Genomic DNA, 21,214 nt, shown 5'->3' on the forward strand with positions numbered 1-21,214 from the left:
TCTGTGCACACAATGCACAGGCAACCTGTGGAAATTGTTGCCGTGGGATGTTGTGAAGGCTAAAAGTATAATTGGATTCAAGATAATCAGGGCATGTAACCCCATACTCTGCATGTCCCTAAACCTCTGACTACCAGAAGCTGGGACTGCATGTCAGGGGATGGATCACTCAGAATTTCCCTGTTCAGTTCATTCCCTCTGAAACATGAAGCACTGGCCACTATCTGAAGACACAATATTGGGCTAGATGAACCATTGGTCTGACTCAGTATGTCCATTCTTATGTGAGTTATGAAGAGTAGAATACGGATAGAGGAAGCTAAAGACATCGGGGGAAACTCCATGGCTTGCAGGACTAAGGAGGGTTTCTTTAAAAAAAGTGTATTAGGAACAAAAGAAATCGTAGCAGTGGTGTAGGCTCATTACTAGATGGAGACTGTTTAAAAGGTTGCAGAAAAGGTGGAAGTGTTCAATAAATATGTTTTTCGTGTTGGAAACCCCATGTCAGTGTATTTAGGAAGGACAAGGGTCTCCAGTGCTCTTACATTTTAGCAGCTGCATGAAGGAGAAGAGGTGGTGAAGTCCCTCCACAGCCGATTGCCAGATCTCCTGCTCCTGCTCCACACAGCACAGAGTGAGACACCCCACCAGCTGGCCCAGGACTCTGAACTCCTCCACTTCCTGACGGAGAGAAGGAGCAAAGGGAGTCACTCGCCCCTGCAGACCTAGCGCAGCGAGTCCCCCTGGCATTGCCCTAGCAGTGGGTTAGAACAGGGGGAGGCAGAGGCCACCGCAGAGAGACTGGGGACAATGAGAGCAGGAGGAGCTGTGGGGCCCATCACCAGGGGCTGAGGAAAGCTCAGCAGGGACGGAGAAATCTGGGCAGCAAAGTCAACAAACGTTACCCCCGAGTGGGGACCCAGGTAACGAATGAACTAACGTCCAGTCTCCATCTCAAGGGCAAGTTCCTAATCCCAGCCCCTTCTCCCATCCCCCTCCCTTCTTTGACCTCAGGCCCAGGAGCTTGGAGTCACCTTGGACTCCTCTGCTCTGCCTCCTGCCTCTCTCACTCCATCCTGGAGCTCCCCAGAGCCCTCCCTTTCCGCGCCACCCCCAGCCTGCCGGCTGTCTCCTGCCTGCTCTCTCCTGCAGCCTTGTCCTCTCGTCTCCCCCTCCTGCAGCCCCTGCACTGGCTCCCTGCTCTTCCCCACCTGGCACCAAGCCCCTTGCCCTCCTCTCCCGGGGTCTGCACAGCCTCCCCACTCCCACTCCCCAGTTCTCTGGCGCCTTTGGCCCCGCCCATCCCTTTCACTGTGTCCCCTCCCACCTCCCTCCTTCTGTTCTGCTGCCCCAGCCTCTGGGGGCACATCATCCGAGCGCCCCCCTCCAGCTGCCAGAGGGGAAGCCCTTCCACAGGGGGGATGGAGCATCTGGAGCAGCTCAATGGCCCTGAGCATGCAGAGCAAGGGGCGTTCATCTGGCAGCCTGGCAGAAGCTGATGCCAAGGCATCCCACAGGCGTCTGACAAAGGGGGTGAACAGACACCTGGGTTCGGAGGCTGCTGTCAGGGCAATCCTGTGTAAATGCATTGACCCTGCAGAGCAGACTTTGGTGCTAGGGGAACAGCGGGGAGAGTCCTTGGAGACAGAATGATGGGACTTGACCCAAAGCCCACTGGAGTCAGAGGAAAGACCCATCGACATCAGGGCTCGTTAGATTGGACTCCTACTGAGGATCTTGCTGAGTCACTATTCTAGGCCTGCATTTTCCATGCCAGGGCGTGCTGCACCGCGAGGCTGTTCAGTGTAGTTAGGAGGTGGCCAGGGTCACAGGCTGCTCACCTGGAATTTGCACTGAGACCCCATGAATTCCATCAGCCACCTGATCCTTCCCACTGCCCTCAGCCGCTCATGTACCTCCTTGGATGTGGTCCAGGGGAGCAGGACCTGAGAGAAACAAATTGGGACAAATTGCTAAGGAGAAGTACCAAAAAATAGTCCAAGCACATAGGGAGAAAATCAGCAAGGCAAAGGCAAAAATGAGTTCTAACTGTCAAGGGACATAAAAGACAATCAGAAGCAGCTCTATAAATGCATTAGGAGCAAGAGAAAGACAAAGGAAAGTGTGGGGCTACTACTCAGCAGGGAAGGAGAGCAAAGAATGGATGACACAGACAAAGCCAAGGTGTTTAATGCCTTTTTTGCTTTAGTTTTCACTAAAAAGGTTAATGACGACTAGATGCTTAACACAATATTAACAACAAGGGGGCAGGAATACAGGCTAGACTAGGGAGAGAACAGGTAAAAGACGATTTAGGTCAGTTAGATGTATTCAAGTTGGCAGAGCCTCTTGATATTCACCCTAGATGGAGCTAGGCAAAGCAATCTCTGAATCTTTAGGAGGGCTGAGGTTCCAGAAGACTGGAGAAGGGCAGACACAGAATCTATCTTCAGAAAGGGGAATGAGGAGGCCCCCAAGGAATTATAGACCTGTCAGCCCAACATTGGTACCCAGAAAGATACTGAATAAATTAAACAGTTTGTAAGAACCTAGAGGAGATAATAGGGTGATAAGGAATAGCACCATGGATTTGTCCAGAACAAACCATGCCAAATAAATCTAATTTCCTTCTTTGACAGGGTTGCTTGCCTAGTGGATGGAGGGAGGCAGTAGGATATATATGAAGTTTAGTAAGGCTTTTGACAGAGTTCCACAAGACAGTCTCATAAGCAAACTAAGCCAGTATGATCCAGATGAGATTACTATAAGGTGGGCACACAACTGATTGAAAGACTGAACTCAAAGAGGAGTTATCACTGACTACAAGGCAAACTAGGACAGTGGCTCAAGTGGGGTCCCCCAGGGGTGTGCCTGGTCCAGTGCTAATCAATATTTTCATTAAGAACTTGGTTAACGGAGAGGAGATTATGCTTGCAAAGTTTGCAGATGACACCAAGCTGGGAGGTGTTGCAAGCACTTCCAAGGACAGATTAGAATTCAAAATCAGCTTGCTAAATTGGAGAGTTGGTCTGAGGTCAACAAGATGAAAGTCAGTCAAAACAAATGTGACACTTGGGAAGAAAGAATCAAATGCATAAAAACAAAGTGGGGGATAACCGGCTAGGTGGCAGTACTGCAGAAAAGGGTTTGGGGGTTATCATGGATGTCACACTGAATTTGAATCAGTGTGATGCTGTTGAGAAAAATGGAAAGTGTCATTCTGAGGTGTATTAGCTTGGAGCACTGTGTCCAGTTCTGGGCACCATGCTTTAAGAAAGATGTGAACAAATTGGAGCCAGTCCAGAGGAGAGAGGCAAAAACGATCAGCAGTTTAGAAAACCTGATCTATGAAGAAAGGTTGAACAAATTCAGCATGTTTCATCTTGAGAAGACAGAGGGGGCACCTTTAACAGTCTTCAAATATGTTAAGGGCTGTTATACAGAGGGTGGTGACCAATTGTTCTCCATATCCCCTGAAGATAGGACAAGAAGTAATGGACTTAATCTGCAGCAAGGGAGATTTTAGGTTAGATAGTAGGAAAAACTCTAAGGGTGGGTAAGGATTGGAACAGGTGAGCTAGGGAAGTGATGGACTCCCCCATCATGGAGGTTTTAAAAAGCAAGCTGGACAAACACTCATCAGGGATGGTCTAGCTTGGCCCTGCCTCAGTGCAGGGGGTGGAGTAGATGACCTCTTGAGATCCCTTCCAGCCCTGCACTTCTACAATTCCCCCTTCCCAGGCTCCGGAAATAGAGGAGACCGAGTCTCTGCCAAGGACATTTCCCTCTTTTTGGATGATTGCTGGGTGGGGGGGGGGGTCTCTCAGGCCAGGAAGAGCTGTGAGAGCTTTGCCATCTCTCTGCAGCCCCACCATGCCTGCAGGTAGCTCAGTTGTGGTGTTGATGGGCTCTGGAGGCAAGGACCTGTGCACAGCCAAGGACATGGCATGAGTGCCAGGGTCAGATGGGGGCTCAGTGGAGAACACAGCAGATCCCACACATGTTCTTCTAGCCCAAGAACCTTTCTAGAGAACTTACTCTGAGGAACAGAAGAAGAGGGGGGGTGTCCCATGCTTGGGATTCAATGAAGCCTTGGTCACCCCAACTACAGGGCTAGGCCCCTTCTTGCCCCCATGCCTCCAGACCTCCAAGATGTTCTGCAGCTCCACAAGGTTGGACTTCTCATCCTCACACATCAAGGTCTTCAGCACCTCACTCATGACTTTCAGAGTCTGCGTGCAGAGCAGAGGAGAAGCTGGAGGAAGTGGTGTTACCCAGCCAGGCGATGAACCAATGCCCTGTGTGACAAAGTTCCTCCTCTACCTTGGTGGGTCCTGCACTTATTGGTGGATTTCCTCACCTCAGTGATCTTCCCCTCTGGTGGAACCCACCATCTGGGTCAACTCCTCCTGGGTCAGATCAGGAGTTGGGAGGTTTGAGGGGAACACGGGCCCATCCTCTACTCCGGGTTCCAGCCCAGGGCCCTGTGGATCACAGCTATCTATAGTGCCTCCTATAACAGTGCATAACAGCTACAACTCCCTGGGCTACTTCCCCATAGCCTCCTCCAAACACCTTCTTTATCCTCACCACAGGACCTTCCTCCTGGTGTCTGATAATGATTGTACTCCTCAATCCTCCAGCAGTACACCATCTCACTCTCAGCTCCTCACACATGAATCTCACTAACTGGGAGGCTTTTAACTAGTTCCAGCCAGCCCTTGATTGGTTTCAGGTGTCCCAATCAATGTAGCTATCTCCACTGCCTTCTAGAAAGATCTTAATTGGCCCCAGGTGTCTTGATTAACCTGGAGCAACTGCCATTTGGTTACCATGGTACCAGGGATTTGTGTAGCTTGGGGCTAATATACCTGTTCCTCACTACTTTATTGTAGCCATCTGGCCTTGCCCCATCACACCTGGCGTGTGACACCCACCAGGCTATGGCAGCTCCTGGTATTCCAGCTCACCCACTGACTTCTACCCACAGGGGACCTACTGCAAACTCCTTGTAGCCACAGGACCCCAGATGCCTTTGCTGTCCCAAGGGAGGCCCTACACGCAGTCCAACCCACTGGAAGACTCAGAAAGGATTCTGCATTGGGAGGGGGAGGGGAGATTTCCAGCCAAGCTTCGGTTCCCCTGGCCTGTGTGCGTCTGAAGCTGCCAATCTCAGGCCTGTGGCCCAGCCACACGTGGGATGAATGTGCTTGTGAAGGGAGTGTCTGTTCCGCAGTAATTGCAGGTGCATGTGAAGGATATATGCCTACGACTGCTACCTTAGGAGGGAGTTACTCCTTTATCTCGAGCAGTGGGGCCTATGCTTTGGTGCTGCAGGTCCTGAGCTGAAGTCCTGCCAAGCAGCTGTGATCATTACACTCTTATGCTAGTGCCAGGTAACTCAGGGGGCAGGTACATAAGCAACGGGCAGGATTCCCACTCAGTTTGGGGCAGTTCCGCATGGCCAGTTTGGGGCTTACCTTGGCATACAGAGCAGCCTCCACGCCCTGCATGGTATGGGGTCCCAGTGCTACAGAGCTCTGTGCCAGGGGCTGGCCTTGTGGCCAGCAAAGATCCAGTCAGAGCCCGGTTCCCAGCGGCCACCCCACTTCCCCACCCAGCGTGCAGGCTCAGCTTAGGGATTTGGGGGGGCGCCATACCTGGAAGGAGGAATGATGTCAGGTCACGAGTGATGTACCTGCTCTCCAGCTCATTGCTGAAAGGGTCAAAGGGACCAGCAGTGAATCGGTCTGGTCTTCGCTGAGGGAGAGGGAAGAGGTTCCTAGTCTGCATGGGATACAGGGATACAGGGCCTGCCTGTTCTGCTTGCTCTGACTGCCTCTCCTGCCACCAACAGACAGCCAGACCCCGCCCCCCCGCCACCGAATTACCGCCGAAGACCGGGCTGCGTTTCGGCGGCGGGTCCCGCTTCGGCGGTAATTCGGCGGCGGGGGGCTCCCGCCGCGGGTCTTCGGGGCACTTTGGCGGCGGGTCCCGGAACGGAAGGGCCCCCCGCCGCCGAAGACCCCGGGCCCCCGGAATCCTCTGGGCGGCCCTGCCTCCAACCCTGCAGCGTGACGGATCAGGGTGGGCAATTCAGTCAGTCTCCACCTGATGCTTCTGCCACCGCCCCTAATGCCCCCTAATGCCCCAATTAGCTCTAGAGGTTGCAGCTGCAGCCAGCAGGAGGGGCCATTCCCCCCTGCTGGGGTTTTCCCGTCTCTCCATCTCATGGCAGCTCAGAGCAGTACACGGTCTATGGAGTCTTCTCCTCCCAGTGACACCTTGGTCTTGCAACCCAACCCCCAGAGGGGCCAGGCCCCACCACAATGCAGGGCCATGGCCCCGGCCATTTTTGCAACCCCCTCCGCCCACCCAGGAGGTGCCACTCACTGGCATGGAAGGGCTGAGGGACACACAGCTCCTGCTGCTGCTGCGGGCTCTTCCGCCAACTCTTTCCTGGCTCCAGGAGGCCCCGCTGGGAACTGACATGCCAGTCACCCCAGGGCCTTATCACCAGCCCATTCCCAGGCTTGGCATGGCAATACATTTCCTTCCCAGTTGCCGTCCCCTGGCATTAAACAAGGGAGTCCATGCTGGGCATGTGCACCTGGCAGCACACGGCCCCTGAGAACAGACAGGCCAGGCTGCGGGGCAAGGGCTCCCAGAGACAAACGTCAGGAGGGCAATGCTGGGAATTCCCCAGGCCGCCTTCAGCTAGAGCATGAGGGCGCCCCGGCATCCTGGAGAGCATGAAGCTAGCTTCAGCTCAGTCTTTGTCCCCCTCAGTTCTCTGCACTAGATGGGTCGGACTCCTGGAGGGACGAAAGTGTCGATCAGGAGTTCCTGGCTTATCCAGCGTCAGTTTCCAGCTCTCATAGAAAACTGGTGACTTCCCTTACACAGGAGCTGGCGTTTTTCAGGCTGTGCTGAGCCTGTAGACGTTCCACTGTAGGGGCGTGTGCACCCAGGGCATGCGAGTCACAGATGTTTGCCAGCAGTACCATGGAGCGGAGCCTGCGCCCCCACCTCTCCCCTGCGCACAGGCACAGGCATCAAAAGGGCACATCCGCCACCTCCCTCTCCAGTCCTTCACACCTGCGTGCTTCCAGGTGAACATCCCTATTTCTACTGAGACCTCAGGGGCAAGGTTTATAGGAACTGGCTGGGGTTGGTTCCCCCCCCCCTCGTGTTTCACCCCTACAGCTCGCTGGGGATCTAAACTGCCATTCACCGGTTTGAGCCTCTACCTAGCCAGGGCCTGTTCTCTCCACCCAGGCAGTTGCTAGCCCTGAACCCCTGCAGGAAGCCATGACACACAGGCTCTCAGAGCTTGAGAGAAGGGCTATCGCCGGCTGAATGATCCCTGCCTGTATGGTGGGGATTGAGGCCACTTTGCCAGCAGGTGCCCCCAAGTCCTGTGCGGTGGTGAGTCTGGGGAGATGGGCAGGTTCAGCCTCATTAGAGGGGATGCGGCTGAACAGAAAGGCAGAATTGGGTCCCAAAGCAGAGCCCCTCTACTACCTGCCTGTGTCCTAACCACCAGGATAGTGGCCAATCCCACCTTCAGGTCAGGTTCCAGCATCAGGCCCTGTCGATACCCACAGCTGTTGCACCCAGCGTGCGCTGATAGACTCTGGAATATTCAGTAAGTTTACAGACACTAGAAACTGTCTAACACCAGGCACGGGGGCTGGGAGACGGGGGATGTGTAGGGTACAGAGCATAGCTCCCCCTAACGCTGAGCAGAGGGGCTGGGAGACAGGGGATGTGTAGGGTACAGAGCACAGCTCCCCTAACGCTGGGCAGGGGGGCTGGGAGATGCGTAGGATACAGAGCACAGCGTCCTCTAACACCTGGCAGGGGGGCTGAGAGATGGGGGGGTGTAGGGTACAGAGCACAGCACCCCCTAATGCCTGGCAGGGGGCCTGGAAGCTGGGGGAATATGTAGGATACGGAGCACAGTGCCCCCTAACACCAGGACACGAGGCCTCGTCCATGTCAGGGCAGAAATGATCACACCCTTCGATTGGGGGATCTGCCACGGGCACTGGCAGGAGCACTGCTTTACATTAAGGTTCTTTTGGTGATAGGCTAACCTTACCCCTGTCCTGCATTTTGAGTGTGAACAGCTGTAGATGGAAACCCAGATGGCAGAGATCATGATGGCACATCTCCACGTCCTCGGCAAAGGTGTCAAAGCGCCTGTCACCCTCCAAGCAGCGGTCACTTTCCCCTGCCTCTCGCTGGCCAGGACACGCTCCTGAGTCCCCAGGGGAAAGGGCGAGTCCCCAGGGATGGCTACAGGGCTGGTTGCCAAAGGAGAGCACAGCGCCTTGAGGGTCCGCTACCAAGAGCCCATGGTGGGGCATGGGGAGGGGGGGGGGAATGGGGACTGAATGGGCAGCAGTGGGGTTAGAGGGGTCCCATCAGCTGATCAGGGCAGTTTGGGGTGAGCTTGCTCCTGCAGGTTTCTGACACTCCTGTGTCTTCATTAGGCAATCAGGAGCCCAGGGGTTTCTTCTTGCTGCTGGTAGGGTCTGAGGAGAGTCTGGGACCGAATCCAGCCCCTCTGCTAAAGGGATCCCTCTGCTCTGTGGTTACCTAGGAACCTGATGGCCGCTTCCCTAATTGGAGCCTGTGGGTTCTCCAGGAAGGCCATGGTCTGGCACAGGAAGTTGTCAGCTCTCCCCTTGTAGCGCGTCACCTAGGAGCCAGAACAAGGGAGAACAAGGGTATTAAAGCCTTTTCTGTCCCGTGGGCCGGATTCCAGGTGTGTGGAGCACACACCCTGCTTTTGCCCCTCCTTCCTGTGCTGGGGGGATCACACAGAGGGACCACACCCAGGGCCAGGTGTGGTCCCAAGCCTGGGGCTTAGTGTGGGCACAGAGCCAGACAATGGTGGGGTGCCCTATCCACCGAGTCCCTCACTTCTGCCAGCGAGGGCCGTGCAGTGAATGGCCCGAGGGCTCCCTCACCAGGCAGTCACAGCTTCGCCAGGTTTCCTTGTGCTGGATGAGGCCACTGAGCTGGTGCCACCTCAGGAACTGGGCGGCACTGCTGAGGGTCTCCCAACACACCTGCAAAACAAGAGAGGCTGGGGCGAGCCGGACACAGTTATGGGAGCTGGAAGCCACTAGCCTAGTTACCCGGAGGCCAGGGAGGCCATGCGTGCTGAACGCTTCCCTGCCCTGGCTGCTCGTGGAAGAGCGGTGGTGTGGCTAAGGCAATGGCTGGAGACCTGATTTAATTCTCATCTCTCCCTGTGGGAACTCAGGCCAGTTGCTTAGGCCCAGGCCTGCAAAGGGATTTAGGTGCCTAATGCCCATGGGGTTCAATACTTTTGAGGCACTAGGCCTAATGCTGCACCTCAGTTCCCTACCTCATAGGGCGTAGGAGGATGAATTAATCAGTTCTGGTGGCATTTGTCCCAAGTGATGGGGGCCATGAGCGCTAGCATGTGCACAGGCATGGGGGGGAGGAGGCTTGGGCACGTCATGGCTAGTACAGGCTGTCCGGGCCGCTTGGCTAAGGGCACATTGGGTCTTGTGCACCATCTGGAGGCTGAGTAGCCCTGTTCCTGGTAGGGATATAGCCAGGGTTGTGCTCTTCCCATCACCACAGCCAGGGAAGTGTGCAGAGGGCTGTCCCTGCCAGCAGGTATATGGGATCTTGGGGAACAATTACCACACGGGTGGGGTGCAAAATAAACTTTATTAAGAAAATACAAAAAACAGGGAAAATTCAATAGTGAGGGGTATGGGTTGTTAAGGTAGACAATTGGGCAGGGGTTTCTTTTTTGGTAAACAGTAAGGGGGTTTCAATAGTGGGGTACAACACAGTAGGATACAATACAGTGGGTAATCAGTTAACACTGAGGTATGAATGTAACAGGTAGCTAGCGATTTCTATGTAAAAAGGTGTGTCACAGCAGCATATAACCAACTAACAGTTATGGATAAAATGTGTTAAATAACAAACAATTCCAGGTAAAAATGTGTCACAGTGGTGTAAATGTAGAATGTGAGGGGTACCAAAAAGGAAGAAAGTAACCAATGGGGTTTTATGCTAGAGATTTAAACTTAGTGAGACAGAGCAAATAGGTTGCAAGCTTAAGCAGCAGAGAGAGTGTAACAAGGTAGAAAGACACAGAGAAGCTGGGGGGTGGTGTTTGCAGTGGGGAGACAGACAATTACAATTATACAGAACACAGCAAAATCTTATCTATGAGCTAACTTAACCAAGACTACACAAATTAAAACACAATGCAACAATTCTCTAAGCCTAACTTACAAAGTATAATGCTAAACTTAACTTAATGGGTGCACCTTATGCTAAGGATAGTTCCAGAGGGCTGAGTGGTGTGTGTCCAGAACACAGCTCCAAAGGGGGGGGGGGTGACTGCAGCAGTGGATACAGCTGAAAACAGTCCAAGGCAAAGCCCACAGGAGCAGAACTTAGCAGCAGCACAAACTTACTTTTAGTGGCAGAGTGCCACAGAGTTTAAGGGAGAGGTTTTAAAACGCAGACCAAGGTTTAGCTTGAGTCTGTGTGCTGGGGAGACAGAGCCAGCAGCCAGGATAGGGGGGTGGGTAAGAGAGGTTTTAGGACACAGACCAAGGTTTAGCTTGAGTCTGTGTGCTGGGGAGACAGAGCCAGCAGCCAGGATAGGGGGGTGGGTAAGAGAGGTTTTAGGACACAGACCAAGGTTTAGCTTGAGTCTGTGTGCTGGGGAGACAGAGCCAGCAGCTAAAATAATAAAATAAAAGAATAGAAAGTTTCACAGAGGGATTCTTACCATCCCACAAGGCAGCAGCAGCAGGGGCAGAAGCAGGCACAGCAGCAGCAGCATCAGAGGATGCAGAGAGGGCTCAATTTGTTCACAATAATCAGGAGATCTCCAGGCAAAATTCGTTGTTCGTGGGGGGGGGGAGGTTTCAAAAACAGGGGTACGCTCAAAAATAAAACGAGAGCGGAGAAAGGGCCCCCAGAACCCCTGGTTGATCAGACCAGGCAGCAATGCAAGAACCTTTCTGAAGTGTGTTCAAAAATGTCTGTTTTTAAAGGCAAACCCTGGCAGCTTCCCGCCAGTAACTCTGATTGGTTCCCCTTCTCACAGGGAGGAGAGCAAGCAGGGAAAAACTGCAGGTAGCCACAGAGGCATGTTTGGACTAGTCCTGAGCCCAGAGGTATGACTCATGCCCAGGATCTTAAAAACACAATAGGTCTTGCAGCTTTGGACAGAGCCTACCCTACACCAAGCCCAGGTTTTAACAAGGTGATAACAGGACTAACCCTTTGAACAGGGCAGTGGTCCCACTTAGCATAAGTGGCCATCCCTTTGAGAAGGGCAATGGCTTTTGTTAAACAACTTAGGGGGCCCTCCCTTTGAGAAGGGCAGAGGCCCTGGTAAACAACTTAACAGCCAGGGAGGGGCGGCCACACAGGAGAACAAGAACAAAATGGAGTAAGGGGACAGCTTTAAGAAACAAAATGGAGCTGTAACAGACAAGGGCAGTGGCTGTAGGAGTGGTGAGGCAACCCCTCGCCCCACCCAATCTCTCAGCCTGGCTGCAGTGGGGAGTGTTGGGCTCAGAGGATGCAGGGAAGACTCAGCTATTGGTAGGGCGCCATGGTCATGGCGCTACTGGACTCAACGTTCTAGTGATTTTGAGCATCTGATTGTCACAGCACTGAACACCTGCCCTGTGCTGGCCAGACCCTTTAAAGGGGGGTATCACATGTTGTCCCCCCAAAACAAATTACTGGTTGCTCTGTAATGGTCTCAGGCGCAGGGTCCAGCTCGTGGCTTCACCTGGGACCCGCTGGGACGCTCATCATGCACAAGGAGGAGCAGTGGGACCACGTTCTGGAGCATATGATCCTTCATCTGCCTCCTGTTAAGCCCCCTTACAAGCTCCAGCAGGTCTTTAAAGAGGGTGATGGAGAGCACTCAGAGCTTGCTGGACACCTGCAAGAGACGATGTGGGGAGGAGATGCTGTGACAGTCATTCTCACCCAGCAGGGTCAGCGCTCACTGTGCCATACAGCCACAGCTGGGGCCAGAGTCTCATGGGCATAGCACCATTGAAGGCAATAGAGATGCAGATTTCCACCAGCTGAGGGGCTGGCCTGGTAACTTCTTGGCCAGGGAGAGCAGTAAGTTGGGGTGAGACTGCCCCTGGGCTCTCACAGCCAGCTCTGGGTGCACTGACATCAGCACCCGCCTGTGTCAACCAAGGGGAAATGTTCAGGGTGGAACAGCGCCAGGACAGGGGCGGCAGAGAGGGAGCGATGAGGAAAGATTCAAAGAGCGAAGGTGGGGTGTAGTTTGCCCACCCGCTTTGCAGGCCCAGCTCATACTGGTGTTGACCCACAGTGGCCCTCTAGCCAGGCCAAGGGGGCCAGGCATGGGGGGCTAATTCCTACACTGGTGTTTGTTCAGGCCACGCACAGGGACCTGGGGTGGATTTAACCAGGGCCAAGGGGTGGTAAATGTGCAGGAGTTCCCAGATAGGGGGCCTTGGAAGCCATGACTGGAAGCCACCCAGCCTCCAGGGGCTTGGGGTGGGGCAAGGGGTCAGCTCAGAACAGCAGGGCAGGCTGTGCACAAACACATGGGAGGGGTCTGGGGGCATCAGGGCTGCACTGCAGTGGGCACAGGCAGATGTTGAATTGGCACTTCTCTGGTCTTCCCTCCAGTTGTTGAGGCCTGTTTGCCTTTCCCTAGTGATGGACGTTGTGTTCATTAACACTATTTGGATTTAACCCCTGCCCCATAAAGAACCTGTTCTGTTCCCCTCGGGCCCGAAAGGGGTTTGGTTTAAACGGCTCACCCCAGGGAGAGAGCCTGCATCCTCGGTCTGGGTTGCAGGCAACTGTCTGTGAATCTGGGAAGTTTCAAATTTGCTCGGCATGAATAGGCCATAAATTCTCCATCAGATACATATATTCCATCAGGAAGATGCGATCCTGTGATGGAATGCTCTGGGAGGACAGTATACATCTGACTCAGGATTTTTATCCTCCCAATTGAAAAGGAGCTAATGTTGTGAGGGGAGGGATTTTATTTTAAAATTCCTGACATGAAAAAATCCCAAATTAAACAAGCGCCCCAGATATTTTAATAACCCCCCGACAGGGAAATGGTTTCTCCCAGTGGAAGGAAAAAAAGCATCAAAACACCCAGCTGGTGGGACAAACCACTTCAGTATTGGGGAGGGAGAGGGCAACAGGCTCAGAATTGAAGTTTCATTTTTGTTGCCTGGTCACTGAAAACCTTTTATTTTTTTCTGCTTTCTTAATGAAGGGGGAATTTTTACTAAAGCACCAGATTTGGGAATTGTGTCAAACCTGCCGCCCCCTGTTCCGCCAGTGAGAATGAGTCCTTCCATGGTGGCAGTTATGGCAGTTGGCCCAGGAGCAGGTGGCTGAGCACTTCTGGCCAGGGGACACTTTACTCCCCTCAGTCTCTGGTGGGGTGGGGTGGGGTAGGTTGGGGGTTATTCAGGTCTGTCTGTCCTGTCTCTATTGGAGCAGGTGGGGGTGATTCTGGAAGCAGCTCTGGGGGGAGAAATCCCCCCTTCATAAGGGCAAGAGGGGGCAAGAGGGGGCTACTGCTGAAAGGCCCCTTTATCCCCCAGTTCTGTCACAGATGGCGACACCCATCCCTGCTCCCCCATGAGCCGTCAGACATCCCGGGACATTATTAGCAAATAACTCAACTTGATCAATGGCCCCATGATTAACGGCTCCACAACTGAAAACTAAGGAGCTTCCTTGGACAGCCACAGCCTCAGGGACCATCACTGCTCGACTCACTGGCTGAGCTGCAGAATGTTCCTTCTCTTGGACAGGGAGAGGCAAAAAGGCATCCTTTAAAAAGTGGAAGTTAAATCCTACTGAGGAAAATAGAAAGGAGCTTAAAATCTGGCAAATGAAGTGTAAAAATATAATTAGGAAGGTCAAAAAAGAATTTTAAGAACATCTAGCCAAAGACTCAGAAAGTAATAATAAATTTTTTTTTAAGTACATCGGAAGCAGGACGCCTGCTAAACATCCGGTGGGGCGACTGGATGATCAAGATGCTAAAGGAGCACTCAGGGACGATAAGGCCATTGCAGAGAAACTAAATGAATTTTTTGCATAAGTCTTCACGGCTGAGGATGGGAGGGAGATTCCCAAACCTGAGCCATTTTTTTTTGGTGACAAATCTAAGGAACTGTCTCAGAGCGAGGTCTCATTAGAGGAGGTTGTGACGGGTTGGATCACAGAAACCCCCTTGGGAGCTGCCACCCGATGTGCCAAGACTACTTCTATCCCTCTGCTTTCCCTGCTAGCTCAGGACTCCAGAACCCTGTCTTGCTGACTCAGACACTCCTGTCTGCACCAGCACAGACCCAGGGTCTGAATTACATGCCCAAACCTGCAGGTTTACCTGAAAGCAGCTAACAGAAGTGTTCCTGTCTTTAGCACTCAGATGCCCAATTCCCAATGGGGTCTAAACCCAAATAAATCTGTTTTACCCTGTATAAAGCTTACCCTGTATAAAGTTTTACCCTGTGTAAAGCAGGGTAAACTCATGAATTGTTTGCCCTCTATAACTCTGATAGAGAGAGATGCACAGTTGTGTGCTCCCCCAGGTATTAATACATACTCTGAGTTAATTAATAAGTAAAAAGTTATTTTATTAAATACAGAAAGTAGGATTTAAGTGGTTCCAAGTAGTAACAGACAGAACAAAGTAAGTTACTAAGCAAAATAAAATAAAATGCGCAAATCTATGTCTAATCAAACTGAATACAGATAATCTCTCCCTCAGAGATGCTTCAGTAAGTTTTTTCTTCAGACTGGACACCTTCCAGGCCTGGGCACAATTCTTTCCCCTGGTATCCCAGGAGAAGGTGGGATGGGATGGGATGAAGACCCAAGATCCCAATACAAACTGCCCTGTGTCCTCAAAGAAGAGCCCTGGCCCCCACCAGGAAATGGGTAAAATGATGACTACAGGATATGACAGAATAGTTGTGAGGGATTCTGAATGGGCAGCTGTGAAAGGAGTGCCCAGGGCTGGGTGTGTAGGCGGGAAATAGGAGGCACTGCCTGTCTCAGGCTGGGAGTAATGGGGTATGGAACTGTTCATCTTTAGGACACATGATAACTAAGGAGAACTTAAACAATATCTTATAGTGATAAACATTTTAAATAACCAGCTCATATAGCTTTCAGCCAAGAGTTCTAAAAAAGTTATCTGAGGCATTCTCTGAGACACTGATGTTAATTATTGATAAAACTTGAAATGGTGGGGAAATTACAGCAGAGAGGAAGAACTAATGTTGTACCAATGTTTTTAAAATGCAAGTGGGATGACCTGGAAAATTATATGTTGGTTAACCTGATGTCAGTCCCCGGCAAAATAATATAAAAGTTGGTAGGGGATTCAATGAACAATGAAGCAAGAATGGAAGTAGAATCAATGACAGTCACCATGGTTTCATGGAAAATAGGTCTTCCTGAGCAAACCTGATTTGCAGAGCTCTGGAACCACAATGAGGAGGACCCTGAGAGAAGGCTCAAGGCCTGAAAGCCCTTCCCCTGAGGAGTCATAATGAATTCCTCAGAACCGCTCAGACATGAGAGAGATGGGAAGAGCTGAAGAGAACAGAGGGTCTGAACCCTAAAGAATAAGCAATTGAATCAACTGATTCAATGAAGAATTATTGTGCCATATACATACATCATAAGGTACTCTCATGGATTGGTAACTGGTTAAATGCTGCTCTGCACTGACTGCCCTGACCATGGGTGGCCCAGTGGCCCACCACACCCCCAACTTAGCAGCTCCAGCTCCCCAGACAGCAAGAACCAGAGGTCTTCCTGCTCCTGGGACAGAGGAGTAGGTTGATGATCTACCTGGATGTGAGTGTTGGCCTTCCTCATGCCCGTGGTCTATACTCCATTGAGGGAAGTGCACTGGAACTGCGATTCCTATTCTGGATCTAGGGGCGGTTTCAGTTTGCTGGCAGGAGACTGTACATGAGACCTTGCAGTTGCAGGGCGACCCAGGCTCTAACATGGGCACAGAAGTTTGAGGAACAGGGCAGAGGCCTGTGTGGGGCAAGGAGGGCAGGGATTTGGGAAACAAGAGCAGAGGATCAAACACTTTCTTAATGTGGGACAGGATGATCCCCATTTCAAAGATAGAGAAAGTGAGGCACCAGGTGGGAGAGTGACCTGGCCAGGATCACGTTACCACTCAGTGGCAGGGCTGCAGTATAACCTGTTCCCTGCTCTCATCATCATCACTGCACCCTGCTGCCCCTTCTGTATGACCCCTCCAGCCATCTTCTCCCATAGGCCATCCTCACCCCTCTCCAATACCAGAGTGTTTCCATAATGGAAGCAGGCTTGTAACAGAGTTCACTCATCAATAGGTGCCCCTTCCTGCCAAGGCCTGGTGCCTGCTGGGTTAGCACCCCCGCCGAGAGTCGGTAGGGCACTCTGGCAGTTTTTTGCCTGGGAACTCAGCCCTTCGGCCAGGTGACCATCTTTTATTCCACTCCTTCCTGGGTCGCGCTCATCCCAAACGAAAAGTCCAAAAATGTCTTTAACCGAAACAAGGTCCTCCGTCCCTTCGGGGTTTTCCACAGCCTGACTTTGGCTTGGTCTGCCCTTGCTGACCTTGGTAGCCCTTTCTCTGGCCTTGTACGTCCCCTTCCTTAGAGACCATGGGAGAAATAGTCCTACCCTGGATTCTAGGTTCTGCCTCAAGGCCCTGTACCAAACAGCTAGGCCTGCTCCTGTACCTTTGTTGTGGTTTTCCCTGGCTTTCCCCTCAGGTGGAGCTCACTCTGTAATCCATTTGACCTAGCTCCAGGCTTTATTGCCCACAGACCAAGCCCCCCTGTCATATACGCTCCTCCTTAGAAACTGGCAAACACGAGGGGCAAGCACTATTCTTGTCCAAGCTTCATCCCTCATCATCTCGTCGCTGTCACCAGCTACGCACTTGTACAGCCTGCACCCACAGGCCTCTCACCACTTCTGCCTCTCAGTTAGGCTCATTCTATAATCAGCTTGGCTAGGCCCCAGGCTGTGCAGCCCAGGGGAAAGCACCCTTTTACAGGCCTGCTCTGCCCACTCCTACTGTTACTGGCCTGGGGTCCTTGCTCCCCATTTCAGACCCGGTTTCTAGGGGGTTGAGTACACACAGGCCCCACTGCCTGGAAATGGAGTTTGCTTGTTCTGGTTGTTGCCGGCACAGAGGCCTGAGGCAGCAGCAACAGTGGTTCGTTGCCCGGTGTGCTTCGCCCCAATAAACACACCAAGGTGGAGAAGCAGACAAAGTTTATTTGAGATCTTAAAGCTTGGTGCTCGGAGGCAGACAAGTTTTAAATCAAGCACCCCCCATACAAGCAGGTTTTTTTTTATACATGATTTTAGCTAAGCATTTTTATTACCCCCCACTACTTACCCCCCCTTTACCCCCCTTCCCCTCACGTTTCCATATAGCAAGTAGCAATTACACTAAGCAGGTTAAATTATACTTGGCAGCAAACAAATTATTTTGTTAGTGCTTACTTTTTGAACCTTTATCTTGTCTTACTGTTTGATTTGTTACTCTACCTCCTAAGCCAGGTGCAAGCAGGCCTCATTATTTCCCGGTGGTACCAGGGTTGAACTAGCTGTTATACATTCCATTCTTTTCATCTGGTCTATGGGGTCGATTACAGTTTAAACATGGCAGCGGTTCAGGAAAGCATAAAATAACTTTGGTTCACTCAGGCCTGCTACAGGGAGGCTTTATTGGTACTGTTGTTTTCCACCCTTCTGTTAATACTGGGCCATGTCCAATGCCACCAACAATTCCCTCCTTTGAGAATACTCAACAAACCTTTGGCTGAGTGTTCTCATATACTGTGGACAAAATGTAATTGAGTTCTATGGAGCTGGGGCTTTTAATGAGAGGGTACATAGGGACCTTTGGGGCACGGGGGGCACAAAGTTTACGGAGGAGCAGTTTAAAACAAGCAAGCAGGAGGAGGGTGACCAGGCACAGTATCACACCTGTGAGGAGGAGACGCACAAGGCCACTTCCCAATCCTCCCAGGTTGGGCAACCAACTCCAAAGGGAATCAAAAATTGTGTGTTTCCCTTCCTGGGCCTTCCACTGCTCAAAGGCCTGTTCGGCTGACAGGATGCGTTTGTTAATGTCCTGTGAGTTGTCTGGGACATAAGTACAACATTCATTTCTAATAAGGGCACACACCCCGCCCTGAGAGGCTAAAACATAATTTAGGGCCTGTCTGTTTTGCAGGGCCAGCAACCGGAGCTGATAAAGCTCGGAGTTAAGGCTTTTCTCTATGGCCAGGGTGTCATTGGCAAACTTGGTGAGAAACATAGAGAGCTGACGGTAAAGTTTAGCCAGCCGTCCCACCCCATAAGATGGGAGGAGGATCATGCCAAGTCTGTCTCCCTTGTCAATGGGTTCTGGGACGTTATACAAGGACCTGCGCTGCCTGGGGCGGCCAGGGGGCAGCTTAGGGAGCACTCGAAGGGGAGGGGCAAGATATCCTACATAACAGCTTCCATACCACCGATCTGGGAGCCACTTATAGGCAGAGGTACCACAAATGTAAAAGGAGTGGCCATTTCCTACCAACCCATTATTCCCACTTCTCCATTGTTTTGCTTGGGCACCTCTAAGAGTTCCAAGCCGGGCAGTGGAGTTGGATTTGCCATTAACATAGACCAGGAGAGAATCATTATCGTCAGGGGAGAAATAATACTGACAGGTGCTATTTCCAGCGGACCAAGTGTGATTGTCGGACTGGAACTGTCGATAGCACACTAACCCGGGGTCCACTGGCCGCAGCCTAATAGGGGAAGGGATACGTGTCGCGTTGGCCTGCGGTTCCCAGGGGTCGTCCCTCAATGCATACTGGGATTCAATAGTACAGTTTTATCTTGGTTATCATCATCGTGATCTTCCTCCAAGCCTTCTAGAGTCAGCTTCACCCTAAACCTAGATTTTTTAAATTTGTTCTTGGATATTGAAACAGGCGGTTTTTCAAAATAATGTAGACGTAATCTTATTTCAGTCTGACAGGACAGCCACCCAGAATCCAGAGTCTGAACACCATTATGGATTCCAAACTGTCCATCATCAACAATAATGTCATTTTCTAAAGGGGTTATTGATCGTGGTTGAAGAGGAGTCTCCCACTTGTGAATTATGACTTGGCAGGGAACATCGATAATTTGGTAGTTGTTGTAGAGTTTCCTGCACCCCTATGTCCAACATCTAGTGTTTTTCTTGGTCTCCAGTATTTAGCATATGAAGCTTTTATATTACAACTGTATTCTGATATTGGCTCCAGGAGGAAGCCACCCACACTGCCAGACCTGTGCCATGCCCTGGCAAAGTGTCCTTACCTCCCCAACCCTGGCTGTGTTTTTGTACTCCAGGAGCCTACTGTCCTGGTGCCAGTCCCAGAACCACAGGTCTTTGAACTCATGGATGGTCAGGCCTGGGAAAGAGAGAGACACACATATTTGTCATTCTGGTTGCAGTGCTTGTGTCCTTCCAATCCCATTGGTGGCTGCACAGTGGGCAGAGTCCTCGCTGTGTGCCCGGCCCAACAGAATTGCAGGGGGTGGTGTAGAACACAGAAAGAGATAGAGAGAGACTCATCCTCCAGCCGGGGTCAGTCTGAGAGAAATTGGCTGGGGTCCCAGTCTCACTCGTCTAGCGGGTGCCATTTCCCAGCTGGGTTCCATACCCTTCTGGTGCAGCAGCAGCTGGTAGAGCCGGTAAACCCCCTCCCTGGCCTGCCGGCTGATGCCTTGGCTGGGTCACCGATGAACAGAGCCAGCTGTGCCACATGGTGACTCATCCTGAGGAATTCGGCTGAATTCTAATGGAAGGGAGAGGGGACTCCATCAGCATTTTCCTGTCAGCTCCCAGTCCCTGCCTGGGCCTGGACTCTCCTTCCCCTCAGCCCCTCTGCAGGAGATGCTAGAGGATAGGCGCTAGAGCTGGATCCCCAATCTTCAGCCCCAGCAATCCCTGCCTTCAGCTGCTCCTCCAGCACCAGCCATTCCCCAACCATCGGCCCTGGGAGACCCCTGCCCCTCCCATGTCTCTGTCCACTCTCCTCTCCACCACAGCTGCCTTGCAGCAGTGCGGCTCCAGTGTGTCCTGCCCTCTCTGCTGGCAGCAAGACACGCGGGGTGGATGGCGTGCAGGAACACGAGCTGCTGGGCCTCATCCTGCGCCCACCAGGAGTGGGGTTAGGGGAGAGAGACCCAGTTAGCCAGGGACCTCCCTGCCCCAGCCACACCAGCTACAGGACTTAGGCCTGAATGGGGGATCGTGGGGACCCACCCATTGTCCAAATCACCCACGACTCCTACACAAGCAGGGTCAGGAACTGGGACAGTGCCTGTTGGGGGAGGAGACCCTGGCTGGTGTGTGACAAACACCCCCATCTTGGGGGTCCCAGATCATGGAGGACAAAGGTTCTCATTAGGGGTGATGGCTCATGAGGGCCAAGACTCTCTGCTGGGGGTCAGGGTGCTGGGAAGGAGCAGGACAATCTCGGTTCCAGCACAGCTCGGCCATGGAGCTGCTCTCTGATGTTTTTGAGAGCAGCCTCCTCTGTGACCACATCGACCCATTCCTCCTCGTCCTCTGAGTCCCTGGTGGTCCCTGCACCAGGGAGAGAAGGGAACAGGGTGACTTCTGCTGCCACCTGGGGGAAGGACGTAGCATGGTGGGACAATGTTCCCCCATCCGACCTCCAGGACCTAGGGCAGATCAGGGCTCACACTTCCCCCTCTCAGTGATGTCATCAGCCCCCAACTCCTTCAGGAGCCCATAGCAAAGAGACCCCTCACACTGTCCTGGACTCCCTGGGTGGGTGTCTCCCTCACCCACCCCCTGCCCAATGGAGCACCAAGGACCAAAGTGGCAGCGTCTAGTGTAAGTGGGGTTCACGTGGCTCGGGCCAGAAACCTGGGCTGGAGACCTGCCCCCATAGCACTGGTCGAGGGCCTGGGCCCAGGGTTTTCACAGCCCCCTCTTCACCCCTCCCTGAGCCCAGCCTGGCTCCTCACCCGGAACAAAGCAGAAGCATCCGTCGGCCATGCTGCTGCCTGAGTCCCAGGCACTGCTGCTGTCCCGAGCTGCTGGTGCTGGGACAGGGATCCTCCA

Source organism: Mauremys mutica, chromosome 4 (assembly GCF_020497125.1).
Source record: "Mauremys mutica isolate MM-2020 ecotype Southern chromosome 4, ASM2049712v1, whole genome shotgun sequence".
Lineage (NCBI taxonomy): Eukaryota > Metazoa > Chordata > Testudines > Geoemydidae > Mauremys > Mauremys mutica.